Raw genomic sequence first — 12637 nt, 5'->3', positions numbered from 1 at the left:
ACAAAGCTTCTTTCATTTCCCGACGCCTGAGATCAGTAACCAGCAGGGCCAGAGCCGCACACACACGCAGAGGAGCAGTTTATCTGGTTATTGCCAAAGCTAACAGCCGTCTCGGTGAGCGGCGGACTTTATTTATGACACAGTTCAGAAAGCTCAGAGAAACTTCAGCAGCTGTTATGGTGTTTATGATTTCATGGAAGCAGTGAGCGACCTCCTGCTGTGACGGGAAAAAGTGGCCTCATCGATAACGCTCTGCTCAGTAATGAGCCGTCCCAGAATCATTCTGCATTATGAGTTTTTAAAAGATTGTTTCAGCTTGCGACTGGTCGGGGATGCATGCCGACATTTCGTCCAGGATGCCTCAGAGCGACTGTTCGGGCGTCAGACGCGGTGAAAGTTAGTGTGTGCTGAGCCGCTCTCACAGCCTCTTCTCACAAAGCCGTTTCAGCTCCTCTCTGCAGCTGCCGCCCGGCTTTTATCTCCACAGATTTCAGATCTGAGCGCCACCATCAGCTGCTCTGCTGTCTGAGACTCAGGCTGGGCTCCAAGGAAACCGTCCACGTTCCCTTATAGAATCCATTTTATTGTTATTTTCATGTCTGTTTGATCTGGTGGAGGTTTTTTTTTTTTTGAGATCGGCGCCGACCTCGAGTGACGGCAACTTTCAGCTGCTGCTCATGTTTTCCGTTCCGCTGCCCGGGCGGTGCTCAGTGTCCCGGAAACGAACGGCGAGCAACGTGGACGCTGCCCTTTGGCCCGGGCGGATCACATCGACCTCTTGACTCGATGTTGGTGAATTTAGTCCACTGAAAGAAAAGGAAAAAGCATTTGGAGGTTGTTGCTCGGCTCTTTAACAGATAAACAGATGATGTCAGTGTTTCTGGATGCGGTAGACCTCAGTGGTCCACCACGGGTCGCTGTGTGTCAGCTCGTTGTCCTTTACCTCCATTATCTTGCAGATAAATCGGAGAACCAAAGTGCAGACAGTTCAGCAGGTGAAATTCATGCGACGCGCTCTTTTTTTTATCAGCAGCTGTCCTGAAACCAGGGCCGAGGGGGTCTTGTGGCGCGGCCCTCCCTCCACAGCGGACCGGGGTTTTCGTCTGGCCCCCTCGGTGGAATTAATTGCCCGCCGCCGCCGCTCTAATGGAAAGTTTTTACGGTTGAGTGACTGATTGTGTGTGAGTCGAAATGGTCGATTGCTTTTAGAGGAATTGATTCTCTTAATAACATTTAAGCGCACGTAACATTTATCTCCCTTTAAATGAGCAGGCGGTGGTTTATGGCGTGCCCGGGGTCCTTCGGGGTCAGCATGAGGGCCGTTTGACTTTTTAATCTCATAATTACAGACGCGTTAAGGGAAGGAAGGACATCAGATTAATATTCAAGGAGTGGATGAATGTTTGATGTTATGCCATCGCTTATGACTCCATTAGATTCATGGCTCGGTCAAAATATATCTGGAAACAGTGATGAATGCTGTTTATTACATAATGGTGTATGTAATACCACATCACCACTAAAATACCGAAAAATATTACATCACCAGCAAATTATCAGTGGTTAACACGACAAAACGTCTCATCTGAGAGTTTCTGATTGTTACAACATCAATTCTTTTCACAGATCAATTTGTTTTTGCAGCATTAATTGAATTACTGGCTAATGTGTGCGTGAATCTCTCGCTGCAGTGCACCGCCACCAGGCTTACTGTGCTTATTAAAAGAAACTAAACGGCGTTTCTTTGCTAAATGTGAAAGCCACTAATGAGTTGTCTGATCACTAATTATTGCTTTTAATTTCGTCGTTATGTAGCGTCAAGGAAAATATATGGATTCACTGTGCAGCACATATGATATGTGCATTTTTTCATGAAAAAAATTTAAATAAAATAAAAAAACTTGATGATAATTTGTTTATTTCCCATAAATTTAACCTGAAAGTCAACATTCATCAGTGCTTCTTGTCGCGTCCTGCTGTGTTTGCTGTAATTTCTGGACTGCGAGTCACATGAAGCTGTGTCTGTCCAAAAATACATCATGATGAGGGAAAAAAAAAACAACTTATATAAGGCACATTTATTTTGCAGAAGCATCTGTGAATTTGTTCCTTAATTGAAATAAATCCCGATATCAGTTCATCTCACGGTGCACCGATCTGAATTTGAGTTTCACCATCAGCCAAATAGAAAAGTGCAACTTATAGAGCGCCAGCAGGGATCGTCACCCCCCCCCCCCCCCAAAGCTGTGCCACAAAGCCCTGAAGGGGGAAAACCTGTCAGTTTGTCCATATTGTTAACTCTGTCTGCCGTTAGTGACACGAGGAAGTGTTGAGGCTGATGGTTCAGTCAGTTCGCTTTGGGCCTGAATTTGGCCTGATTAGCTGTTTTCTGCCTGGAAAGATGCTGCAACTAGAGAGAAGGAAATCCGATCGCTTTCCATGTGTTTGAACTTCCATTTTAAGTTTCGTTCACGGAGCGTGTTCGATTCCTGAACCAGTGAGTGTAATGATCGATGAAAGCAATCGGCTGACGTGCTGCTTCGGCTCCTCGAACCGAGGGACTGCCGCGTCGCAGTAAATGCTTCGTGGTTAAACATGGCGGCCTCCAGAGTGGCGTCTGCTGTTTGCTTGTAAACTCAACGCTGTTCCGAAACGAAGATCCGTTGTCATTTGAAACATTGTGGCGCTAATGGAGCCGTGAAGAAACATCAGACCGCGCTGCAGAGTGGAAGCTGCAGCTCCAGCGGAGCTGGATGATGAAGGAACGGGAGTTTATGGGCTCCTGCTACGCCGACCAGATGGGACTCTTCCGGAGGAGTCGTCTACTGCTTCAGCTCATTATCTTTACGGCCGACACATGTACGCGGATCGCTAACGCAGGCTACAATCCACCGGCTGCTTCGCCTCCGTCTGGTTCGGCCGGTTAACGTCTGCGCCCCCCTCGTCCCTCACTTCAGCCTCCGACCTGTCAGACTCACGAGGACGCCGCCTCTCGCCTGGCCTCCGGTAGAGAGGAGTCTGTGTTCATCATGAGACGCAGACGCACAACGAGGACACCAGGTCACATGTGTGTCTATAAATACAAAGCGTGGCAGCGAGACTCGGCTCAGTGTCAGAATTACTGCTCAGTGTCATTGTTTTGATTCTGGACTAAAGTCCAGTGTCTCTGTTTGCTGTTCTTCCTCTTCCTGTTCCTTGGTGAAGAGTTCTTTATGAGAGAGTCATTAATCACCAGCGATCCATCGTACACTCTTCAGCAGCTGCTCACATGTTGCGGCGCGCCGCGGCGGGGAATGCGGTCGCTCGGCGGCTTGTGTGTTCAGCTGCCAGCAGTCCAAATACCCGTTTATTGCGTTTGTAATGAAGTGGGGGGAAAGAGAGCACTCAGGCATAATTTGTCATTAACAAACAATCAGACCTGGAGCATCGGAAATAATGAATATAAAGAAAGAATGAATCTTGTGTGAACACACCATGGATAATTGGGTAATGGAAGTCGTGTTTCCCTCCCACTGAAGCCGTTACAGCAGCTTGATTTTGCAGATTTCTGTCAGTGGTAATTAATTTAGAGGATTCAACCACTTTTAACTCATCCAGTGCTTCGCTGAAACAGCTCCTGTCGTTTATACTGTAACAATATGGACTTATAATTTATAATTTACCTCAGAGGAGAGGTCTGTAATGAGGGTTCTGCATAGGCGCTTTGGTACTTTTGATCTATTGATTTATTTATTTTTTATTTTTTTAACATATGACATGATTTGTTTCCCCCCACTATTTAAAAAGTGTTCAGTACACATGAACACAAATCCAACGTATCATCTGAGTTGTCAAAAGTTATCTTTTAATTGGGAATATGTCAACATTGTCAGCTGAAGTTATGAAGAGCTCCATCCATCCAAGAAGTTTAATTCATCAGTTGAAAGGACTCAGTGTCATCCCAGGATTCACTCTCCCTTTATTTCTATGTTTAAAGTTAACATTATTTTAATATCTGAGTCAGTCTTGAGTTTCAGAAAGCAGGTACTGCATGGCAACACTTTTGTTTGAATATTTAAAATCTATTTGGAGAGCCTGAATGCTCGATTATCATACAGTTGACAGGAGAGTCTTTATAAATGGCAGCCGCCCCACTCCAGGACCTGGAAGTCATTTAAACTAAAAGCATTAATGCACCAACGGGCATATTATTTAAATAACTTTGAATTGAATACACGTCTACCTGGTAGCTTAATATGAAACACAATTTGTTTTTCAGTTTGGGATAAAAAAAATGTTAAAAATCACCGACTCTGATCTTCTTTTTTTTTTAAACCATAATTTGATAATGTCTAAACTAATTAACTAAGTACATGTGAGTGTGAATCCAGTGCAGTCTATATGCAGATATCAGTACATGTACAGTAAAGATAACTGCATAACTATATAAAGATTAAAAATACAATAGTTTTAGTGAAATCTTTCAGTCTGAAGTTACAGAAGGATTTGCTTGTCATTTCTTTATCTTATTGGCTTTAAAATCTGCATATCAAATGTAATATTTTATCATTTCATTCTCCTTTATATTTTTTTGTATACTCGTTCAAGATGCATTCAGAAATGTTACAACCCCTCGCAAAAAGTGTGGAATCAGCAGTCTTGGATGAGAACTGACGCAGACATTTTATTCTGTAGAACAAACTCAGATAAAAATCATGAAACAATAATGAAGTTTTTCAAAAGTGCAACTCCTTGGCATTCAGAAACACTAAAAGAAATGAAGAAAAGACACTGTGCTGGTCAGTAAATGTTACTTTTATAGAGCAAGTGCAGGGAAATGAATGTGGAATCACTTCATTCTGAGGAAAAAAAATGGAATCATGAAAAACAGACAAAGAAAAAAATAAAACTCATCACTAGTATTTAGTTGCTCCACCTCTGGCTTTTCTGACAGCTTGCAGTGTCTGAGGCTCTGAGGACTTGATGAGTGACAAACAATCTGGTGCCAGCTCTCTTTTTTTGATTGCAGTTGCCTGATCATCTTTGCAGGTCGGAGCCTTGCTGTGGATCTTTTTTTTTGTCAATTTCCACCACAGGTTGTCAGTTGGGTGGAGATCTGGGCTGTTTACGGGCCATGACATTGACTGGAGGCGTCTTTCTCCAAGGAATGCCTTCACAGTTTGTGCTCTGTGGCTTGATGCATTGTCATCTTGGAAAATGATTCCATCATCCCCAAACATTTTTTCAACTGAAGGGATCAGAAAGCTGTCCAATGTCAATGTAAACTTGTGCATTTACTGAAGATTTACCCACAGCCGTCTCCCCAGTGCCGTTGCCCGACATGCAGCCCCGTATCATCAGGGAGGGAATTCTGATGTTTTCTTCAGGCAGTCCTCTTTGTAAATCTCACTGAACGGCACCAAACTAAAGTTCCAGCATCATCCCCTTGGCCAATGCAGATTCGTGACTCATCACTGAAGATAACCTTCATCCAGTCGTCCACAGTCCGTGATGCCTCTCCTTGGCCCACTGCAGTCTGGTTCTTTTCTGTTTAAGTGTCAATGATGGTTTCCTTTCAGCTTTCCTGGATGAAAATCCCATTTCCTTTAAGCGATGTTGCACAGTTCTGTCACATCCAGTGACTCCAGCTTCCTCCCAGTTCTTCTTCATTTGTCTTGTTGTGCTTTTTTCTGTTTTCCAGACATAGTCTTTAGTTGTTTGTCTTGATGCTCTTCCTTGGTCTACCAGTACGCTTGACTTTAACAACCTTCCCATGCTGTTTGTACTCGGTCCAGATCTTCCATACAGCTGACTGTGAACAGAACACATCTTTGGCAACCATATATGTAGAGTGACCTTCTTCAAGAAGTTTGATCATCCTGTCTTTGGAGCCATGATTCTTACCAATCCACATGGTCCAGCAGCCTCCGAGCTGTGATAACTGCTCTGAGACTTGCTGACTGACGAGCAGATGGAATCTGAGGCAGGCGCCCAATTAAGGAAAGGAAACTGACTGGGTCTGTCCTTATTTTATACTCAAAATGGAGTGATTCCATATTCATTTCACTGCACTTGCTCTCTAGAAGTAACATTTACTGACCAGTGCAATGTTTTTTCTTCATTTCTTTTAGTGTTTCTGAATGCCAAGATGTTGCACTTTGGAATGACCTTACCATTGTTTCATGTTTGTGATCTGAGTTTGTTTTACAGAATAAAATGTTTGAGTGAGTGCTGGTCCAAGTCTGCTGATTCCATACTTTTTGCTAGAGGTTGTAATAATAAGAGTTTCACTGTATTAGAATAATTGGTAGAGATTTATCAATCAGTCCTTCCTGAATGCAAAAAACACATGCAGAGACGAACATGCAAACAGATCTTCTTTCAGCGATGCAGTAGAAATAACCACAGCCTCTCCGGCGAGTAGAGAAGCTTTTATTGACCTTATCGTCCTCAGCACAGCTTCCTGTGTGGCTGATTATGAGCGTTCTCACTCTCTTTGAAGAGGGATTACATTGCAAATAATAATCATTCTATCCTTATTTACACATTTATAAGTGTGTGTTGCATTGTGTGTGCACGCTTTAGTCCTTCACAATAAGAGCTGGGCGGCTCAGCCTCTCCAGCGTCTCATTTTCTCCCCTCCAGTCTGTTCAGATGTTCTCTGTGTTTTTGAGACGAGCCCGGGTCTGGGCGTAATGAGCCTCGTCTTGTGGCCGGCCCACCTCGACGACGGCAGATTCCCCGGTGTGAAACCCCCCCCGAGGAAACAAACAGATAAAACAAACAAACAAAACAAAACGTGGGAAATTGTTGGCTCGGGTGCAGAACGTGGGATTTCTAATCATCCCCATACAATCCCACTCTCCGTGTTTTTCGAGCTGTTATTGTGGCTTCCAGCTGTTTTCTCCACGGCGCAGATGAGATGTGATTACACATCGCCGTTCTCATCGTCTCCACATCTGGCGAATGCAAGCAAACAAAATAAACACACAGTCTGGGACTGAATCACTGCTGCTGGATGTTTCTGGGGTTCACTGGCATTGTCAAGGTCAAGTCAGCTGAAAGACTTTTATTTTGTATTTCTGACTGTTGATTTTAATCTGACATATGGACTTGATGCCGGTTTGCTGAGGAGCGCTGAGGTGACGCGGGGACGACAGGAAGTCCAGTGGACAGGAAGCAGCATATATAATGCATGGAGCCCTGAGCTCCAGCGGTCAGGGCCGATCACCTCAGCCGGGCGATGCACCGGTGCAGCGCTCCCTTGAGTTTACAGTCCAGTAAAGTGACAAAGTCAGCAGCACCTGAAGGCCAGGCCACCGCTGGCTGTCTTCTGGAAGAACCGTCTGCATGCTCTCCCGCTGCTTGTCTGGGATCTTTCGCGGTTTTTTTCCCACAGTTATAGAAGGTTACAAGGTTACGTTCCCATTTCGTACAGTTAATCTTCTATTTTTTTTCTTCTATTAATTCTTGACAACACATTTCTAAAGTTCTGAGTGTTCCTGAAACAAACCCTTGGCATGAAATTCCTTGAAAGAGATGCTGATGATATCGGTCTCATCTGACACCCCTGTCAAATCTATACGGATTACATCCCACTGATTTGCTGCTGTCGTCAATCGGAACTGACTGGAAGTCCGTTTAAAATCAGCGACTGCAACTCTTCTTTCTCGCCTTGCACTGGGAAGTCTCCCCTCAGCTCTGACCCTCTAATAGTGCCTCCTGCTTTGATATTATCCTTGTCTATGGAGCATTTTTCTCCTTAATAAAAAGCTAGATTGATGTTTGTCCTCTGCCATGAATGAAATACTGTAAGCTGCAGTTGCTAAGAAACATCCCTGTGTCTGTTGCCAGCTCTGAGGGCGGCGTTTTACTGTCGAATCTTTCTAATTCAGCTTCTGTGTCTCCAATAGACTGTCAGGCTAGGGCAGAATCAGCTCCTGTGTTGTCCACAGCATCATACTTTTATTATTTTACATTTTTGTAGAAAGTTTGAACGTTCATTGATGAGTACACGGAGTGCGTTTGGAGTGACCCTGAAATGAAGCGATGGTCTTTCTGCACGTGAAGCGGCCATGTTGTCAGAGCTAAAAGCAGGTCCTGCTGAACACGACTCTCTCGTGGTCAGCGGCGTCACACAGAGACATGGGAGCGAGAGAGGGAACACTGCAGTAAAGAAGAAGAAGAAGGCAGACAGATGGAGAAAGTAACACGCTCGCCTGCGAACTCGGGGAGTGTGGAAACATTACGTGAAGACGTGTGAAGCTGCACGAGTTTAGATTTGTAGGGAAAGTGCAAAAAAATGGCATTAGTCAACAACAAGGACTTGCTTTGGTTTTTTTTGTATTTATAATCAAATCTAGATGCACAACATTGCATGCTGTTGTCCTCGTTTTAAAGGACACATACTGCATGTTTTGTGTCAAGAAGAAGTTTAAAGTGGCTAAATGGGTCATAAAGGCTTCAGACCTCTGGGTTTGGTGTGTTACAGGCTCTGAACGACGGACGCAGCGTGATTAGAATCCAGCCAGGTCTGTGCCGGTGAGTTTCTGTGGTGACCCTTACAATAAGAAAAAATGCATCACTATGCTGTATCTGTACACGCAAGAACAGGGACATGAGTGCTGGAAGAACAGACTGATGTCTTTCTCATCCTCACAGTCGTGTTTCTGGAGTTCATACTGCTACTTGTTGACAGGTAATTGTGTGCAAATCCCTTTTCTCCTGCGGCGTCTGAATATAATCGGTCAGGAACCTGAAGAGGACACAGTGAATGCAGAAAAACAAGCACGTCACCTACAGTGACTCTTTTTTCTGTGTGCTCAGGGAAACAAGCAGATGGCTCCGTTCTTGCAGAGTATGTCTCTACTTTTACAGGGTTGTTTTTTGCCGTTGATTGGTGTGGACTTGCTTCCGTTGTCTGCACTCGCTGTGGAAACTTAATGTGAAAAAAATAGATCAAGTAAAATACTTTCAGAAGAGCTAGTTTAATCTATTATTGATGTGACAACTTGTCATACCTTTGATTGTGAGATGATAAAAGTCTTGAAATTGATATAGTGGATTCAGTTGTGTTGTCTAAAAACAAAAAAAAAACTGCTGTCATTTTATTTAAATCCAGTGGATTCAATAAGGAACGCTTCCAACAGATTCAATCCACAAAATCGTTCAGATCATTTCGAGTATAGATGGGATTTACAGACAGCAGAAGTGGCTCATCTCTGCTGCTTTAAGCTTGATGCAGTTGTTAGTCTGAAAGGTTCAGAGCTTCATGTGGGATCCTGAGAGACCCTCCGGGGACCTCCATCCTCCATTTCCATTCCTGACCCCATGCTGTTCCTCTGCCCTTTGCAACATCACAGCAGCCATTTGCGAGCCGCTCCCATGGGCCGGCGCCGCCGTCCCGCTCCCTTTATAGCCGCCCGGTGAGACCGGCCGTCCCTTCATCCTCGCCCGGAGCCATTTCGCAGGCTCTTCCACCGACGCTGGAGGTGTCAGCCTGTCTGCTCATCCCCGTCAGCCGGCCGGTCTGAGTCTGCAGCGAGCCGCCGCTTCGCGTACTTCGCTCAGGAATTATTGAAAGTCAGGGTTTTATGAAGTTAGTTGCAGAACTAACCCTGGTTTTGCAGCAGCTTGTGTTGTTCGTCACGACTGACCCTCTGCTCTCCAGCATCAGATGGAGAAGAACTAATTAGCACATACTGCAGGTGCACAGCTCCGTCCACCTCCTCCTGCCAGACCCAGACTTCCACCGGCTCTAAACAGCCGCGTTATGTAATTGTTCTTTTTGCGAAGCTTCTCCCGCTCAGCCAGAAAGCAGAGCACCACTTCATTTATTTTCTCTGCATGCATGCGTTGCAAACATGCAGGTACAGTGAGAGTGTGTGCAGACCACAGGTGAATATTGAGGATCCTTCTCTGTAAACAGTTTTCAGGTCACTCCGGGACGAAATGCATGCATCTTGCACCTCTCGGGTTTAAACATGAAGCTCAGCAGCCAGGAGTGGATTGGCTGCAGGTAAACTTTTTGTTGCATGTCATATTGAATAATTAGATATATGAAAACATCCCTTCTTGATATTTTTATTTGAGTGCAACACAGTATTTTGCCTCCTGACTCTTAAACTTTGAGAATATATAACAAAAGCAGTGAGTTCCCTCAGAAGAAATCGATGTGGGTTTTTTTTTAAGCTGTCCAACTGTTATGTAACTTCGTGACAATTTAACAAACATCCCCCTCCCAAGTATCTCAGCCCACAAGCCAAAAGTAATCTCACTGTGTTTTGGTCTTCAGCCATTGTGCTCTGTAATGAAATGTACGTCCCACGCAAAAAAAATAAACAGGCCACCGTTTTTTGCTGTAAAGAGCGGCGTGTGTCTTCAGACAGGCTCCCAGACTCTGAGAGAAAAGCCCGGCTTGCTGGTGGATTTGGATTATTGTGGGAAAGTCCTGGCAGCTGGACGCCAAAGGCCACCGCTCAGCGCCGGATCGCCTCTCTGACTCTGGTCAGAACGGTTCAGGACATCAGCTGCACTGCCGGTTACTCAGGGCTTAATGCGTCTGCAAATTTAGCCCACAGTGCTAATTGAAGCCTAAAGAGAATAAAACGCTAATCCCTAACAATAACTTGATAACTTAGTCTGCATTTCATATTTTGTGTAATTTTGCCCACATTCACTCAGCTTGTTTCAGGATGTAGTTTCTGGTGGAAAAGCCCGTTTAATTTTTTATTTTTATACGTATATATATATATATATTTATATATATGTATATATATATATATATATATATATATATACAGTATATATATATATATATATATATATATATATATATATATATATATACAGTATATATATATATACATATATATATATATATATATATATATATATATATATATATATATATATATATATATATATACATATATATATATATATATATATATATATATATATATATATATATATATATATATATATATATACATATATATAAATATATATATAGTTTCTGGTGGAAAAGCCCGTTTAATTTTTTATTTTTATACGTATATATATATATATTTATATATATGTATATATATATATACAGTATATATATATATATACATATATATATATACATATATATATATATATATATATATATATATATATATATATATATGTAATACAGCCTCTAGTTATGTGCCCGGCCTTGGCTCAAACATGCCAGTTGCCATGGAGACGGTAAGGCTTCCCATGCGTTGGTATACCACCGACGGAGACCTGGAGAGCAGCTGTTAATTTGCGTTTAAGGACACATGAAGTCAGACGGGTCAAACTAAACGGAGCGTGTTATTTTATGGTGAAAATGATGCTGCTGAGCTTTATACTTTGGATTAAAACATTTTGTACGAGGACGTCAGGGACCAGACAACCACTCAGACTTCAAGTGTAAATGGGGACATTTATTCAAATTTTGTCCTCCCTCGTGTCTATTTGTTCGGATGAGCGGGAGTAATGTCGTTCAAAGCTCCCCGAGACGTCTGAGATTAGAAATCTGTTCAGTCGCAACTGCAGGACGGCGGATGGAGAGGAAGCCGTGGTTTACGCAGACAGATGGAGTCGCCTGATCGCCCGCAGCTACACATGTTTAGAAGGACGGAACAAAGAAAAAGCATCCCAAGACGAATTCCACTGTGAACCGATGCCCTTTTCCAGCCGTTTCCTCTTGTTCCGCAGCTTTGACTGGTGCAAAACACACTGAAGATCGATTAGTTTTCGAAAGAGCTCTTACCTCTAATCTTGCTCAAGGGCTACTAGATCCACTAGACTACACACAGAATGCCGCTGTCTTTATGTTAAGAGGTGTGACACAGAGAGGTCCTTCAGGGAATGAATTTAAGACACTTGAAAGTCGAGACTTTTCTTTCTGTGTGTCCAGATTTTGCTCTGCCTCAGCTGAGGAATAAACCCTCGAGAAGTAGCTGAGATGGTACGAGTCAACAGTCGATGCCGTCCAGGCTGTGTCTAACAGCGATGGAGTGCAGACTGTGGGTTCTTCATCTCATCTCATCGAAGTGAAACACAAACAGGAGGAAAACCGCACGACGCACACATAATAATAATAAACCAGTCGTGGTGCTTTTTATAGAGGAAACTTCCCGACGGTGCTGAGCTGGGCGAAGGCTTGTCAGGCTCACGATGAGCAGGATATCCAGCTCTCACTTTACAAGGTCGCAGCCTTACAAACAGCATCCTCGCCTGGTCTCTGAAGAGCCGGCGTTCTCCTCAGTTTCTCAGGAATGCCTTCTGTGTCCAGGACGACGGAAAGCAGGAGCAGCCAAGCTCATTGTTCGGCTTCAATGGAAAATTTGCATTACTAAAGTCTTGATCGTTGCTGCTTCCTGACCTTTTATTTTAATTAAAATAGTAGGTGTGCATCATATCTTGGCAACAGCTGCTGAATCGGCGCGGTTCTGCCGCCGTGGCTGCTGGTGGAAGCTTCACTGCAACGTCTTCGCTGTTGAAGCAGTGATGTGTCAAGAAATACCTGCTGCCGTAACATTTACAGTGCAGTGATGCTGACGGAGCTTCTGTCTTTCTTTCTTTCTCACTCCTCGAGATGTTAGGATTACTTGAAGCCATCTTGCTTGTATTTTTCCGTTTG

At 43.6% G+C, this 12637-nt stretch overlaps 1 protein-coding gene across 1 annotated transcript in view; it reads left to right on the top strand.

The window, feature by feature from the left end:
• The window catches only part of LOC115405752 (adenylate kinase isoenzyme 5-like), a 71669-nt gene that overhangs the window by 11121 nt on the left and 47911 nt on the right, over positions 1 to 12637 (top strand). The window lies entirely within an intron of this gene.

The sequence above is a fragment of the Salarias fasciatus genome, chromosome 18 (genome assembly GCF_902148845.1).
Source record: "Salarias fasciatus chromosome 18, fSalaFa1.1, whole genome shotgun sequence".
In the NCBI taxonomy this organism is placed as follows: domain Eukaryota; kingdom Metazoa; phylum Chordata; class Actinopteri; order Blenniiformes; family Blenniidae; genus Salarias; species Salarias fasciatus.
Note: the sequence above shows the minus strand (reverse complement) of the source record. Positions and strands in the feature narration are given on the sequence as shown.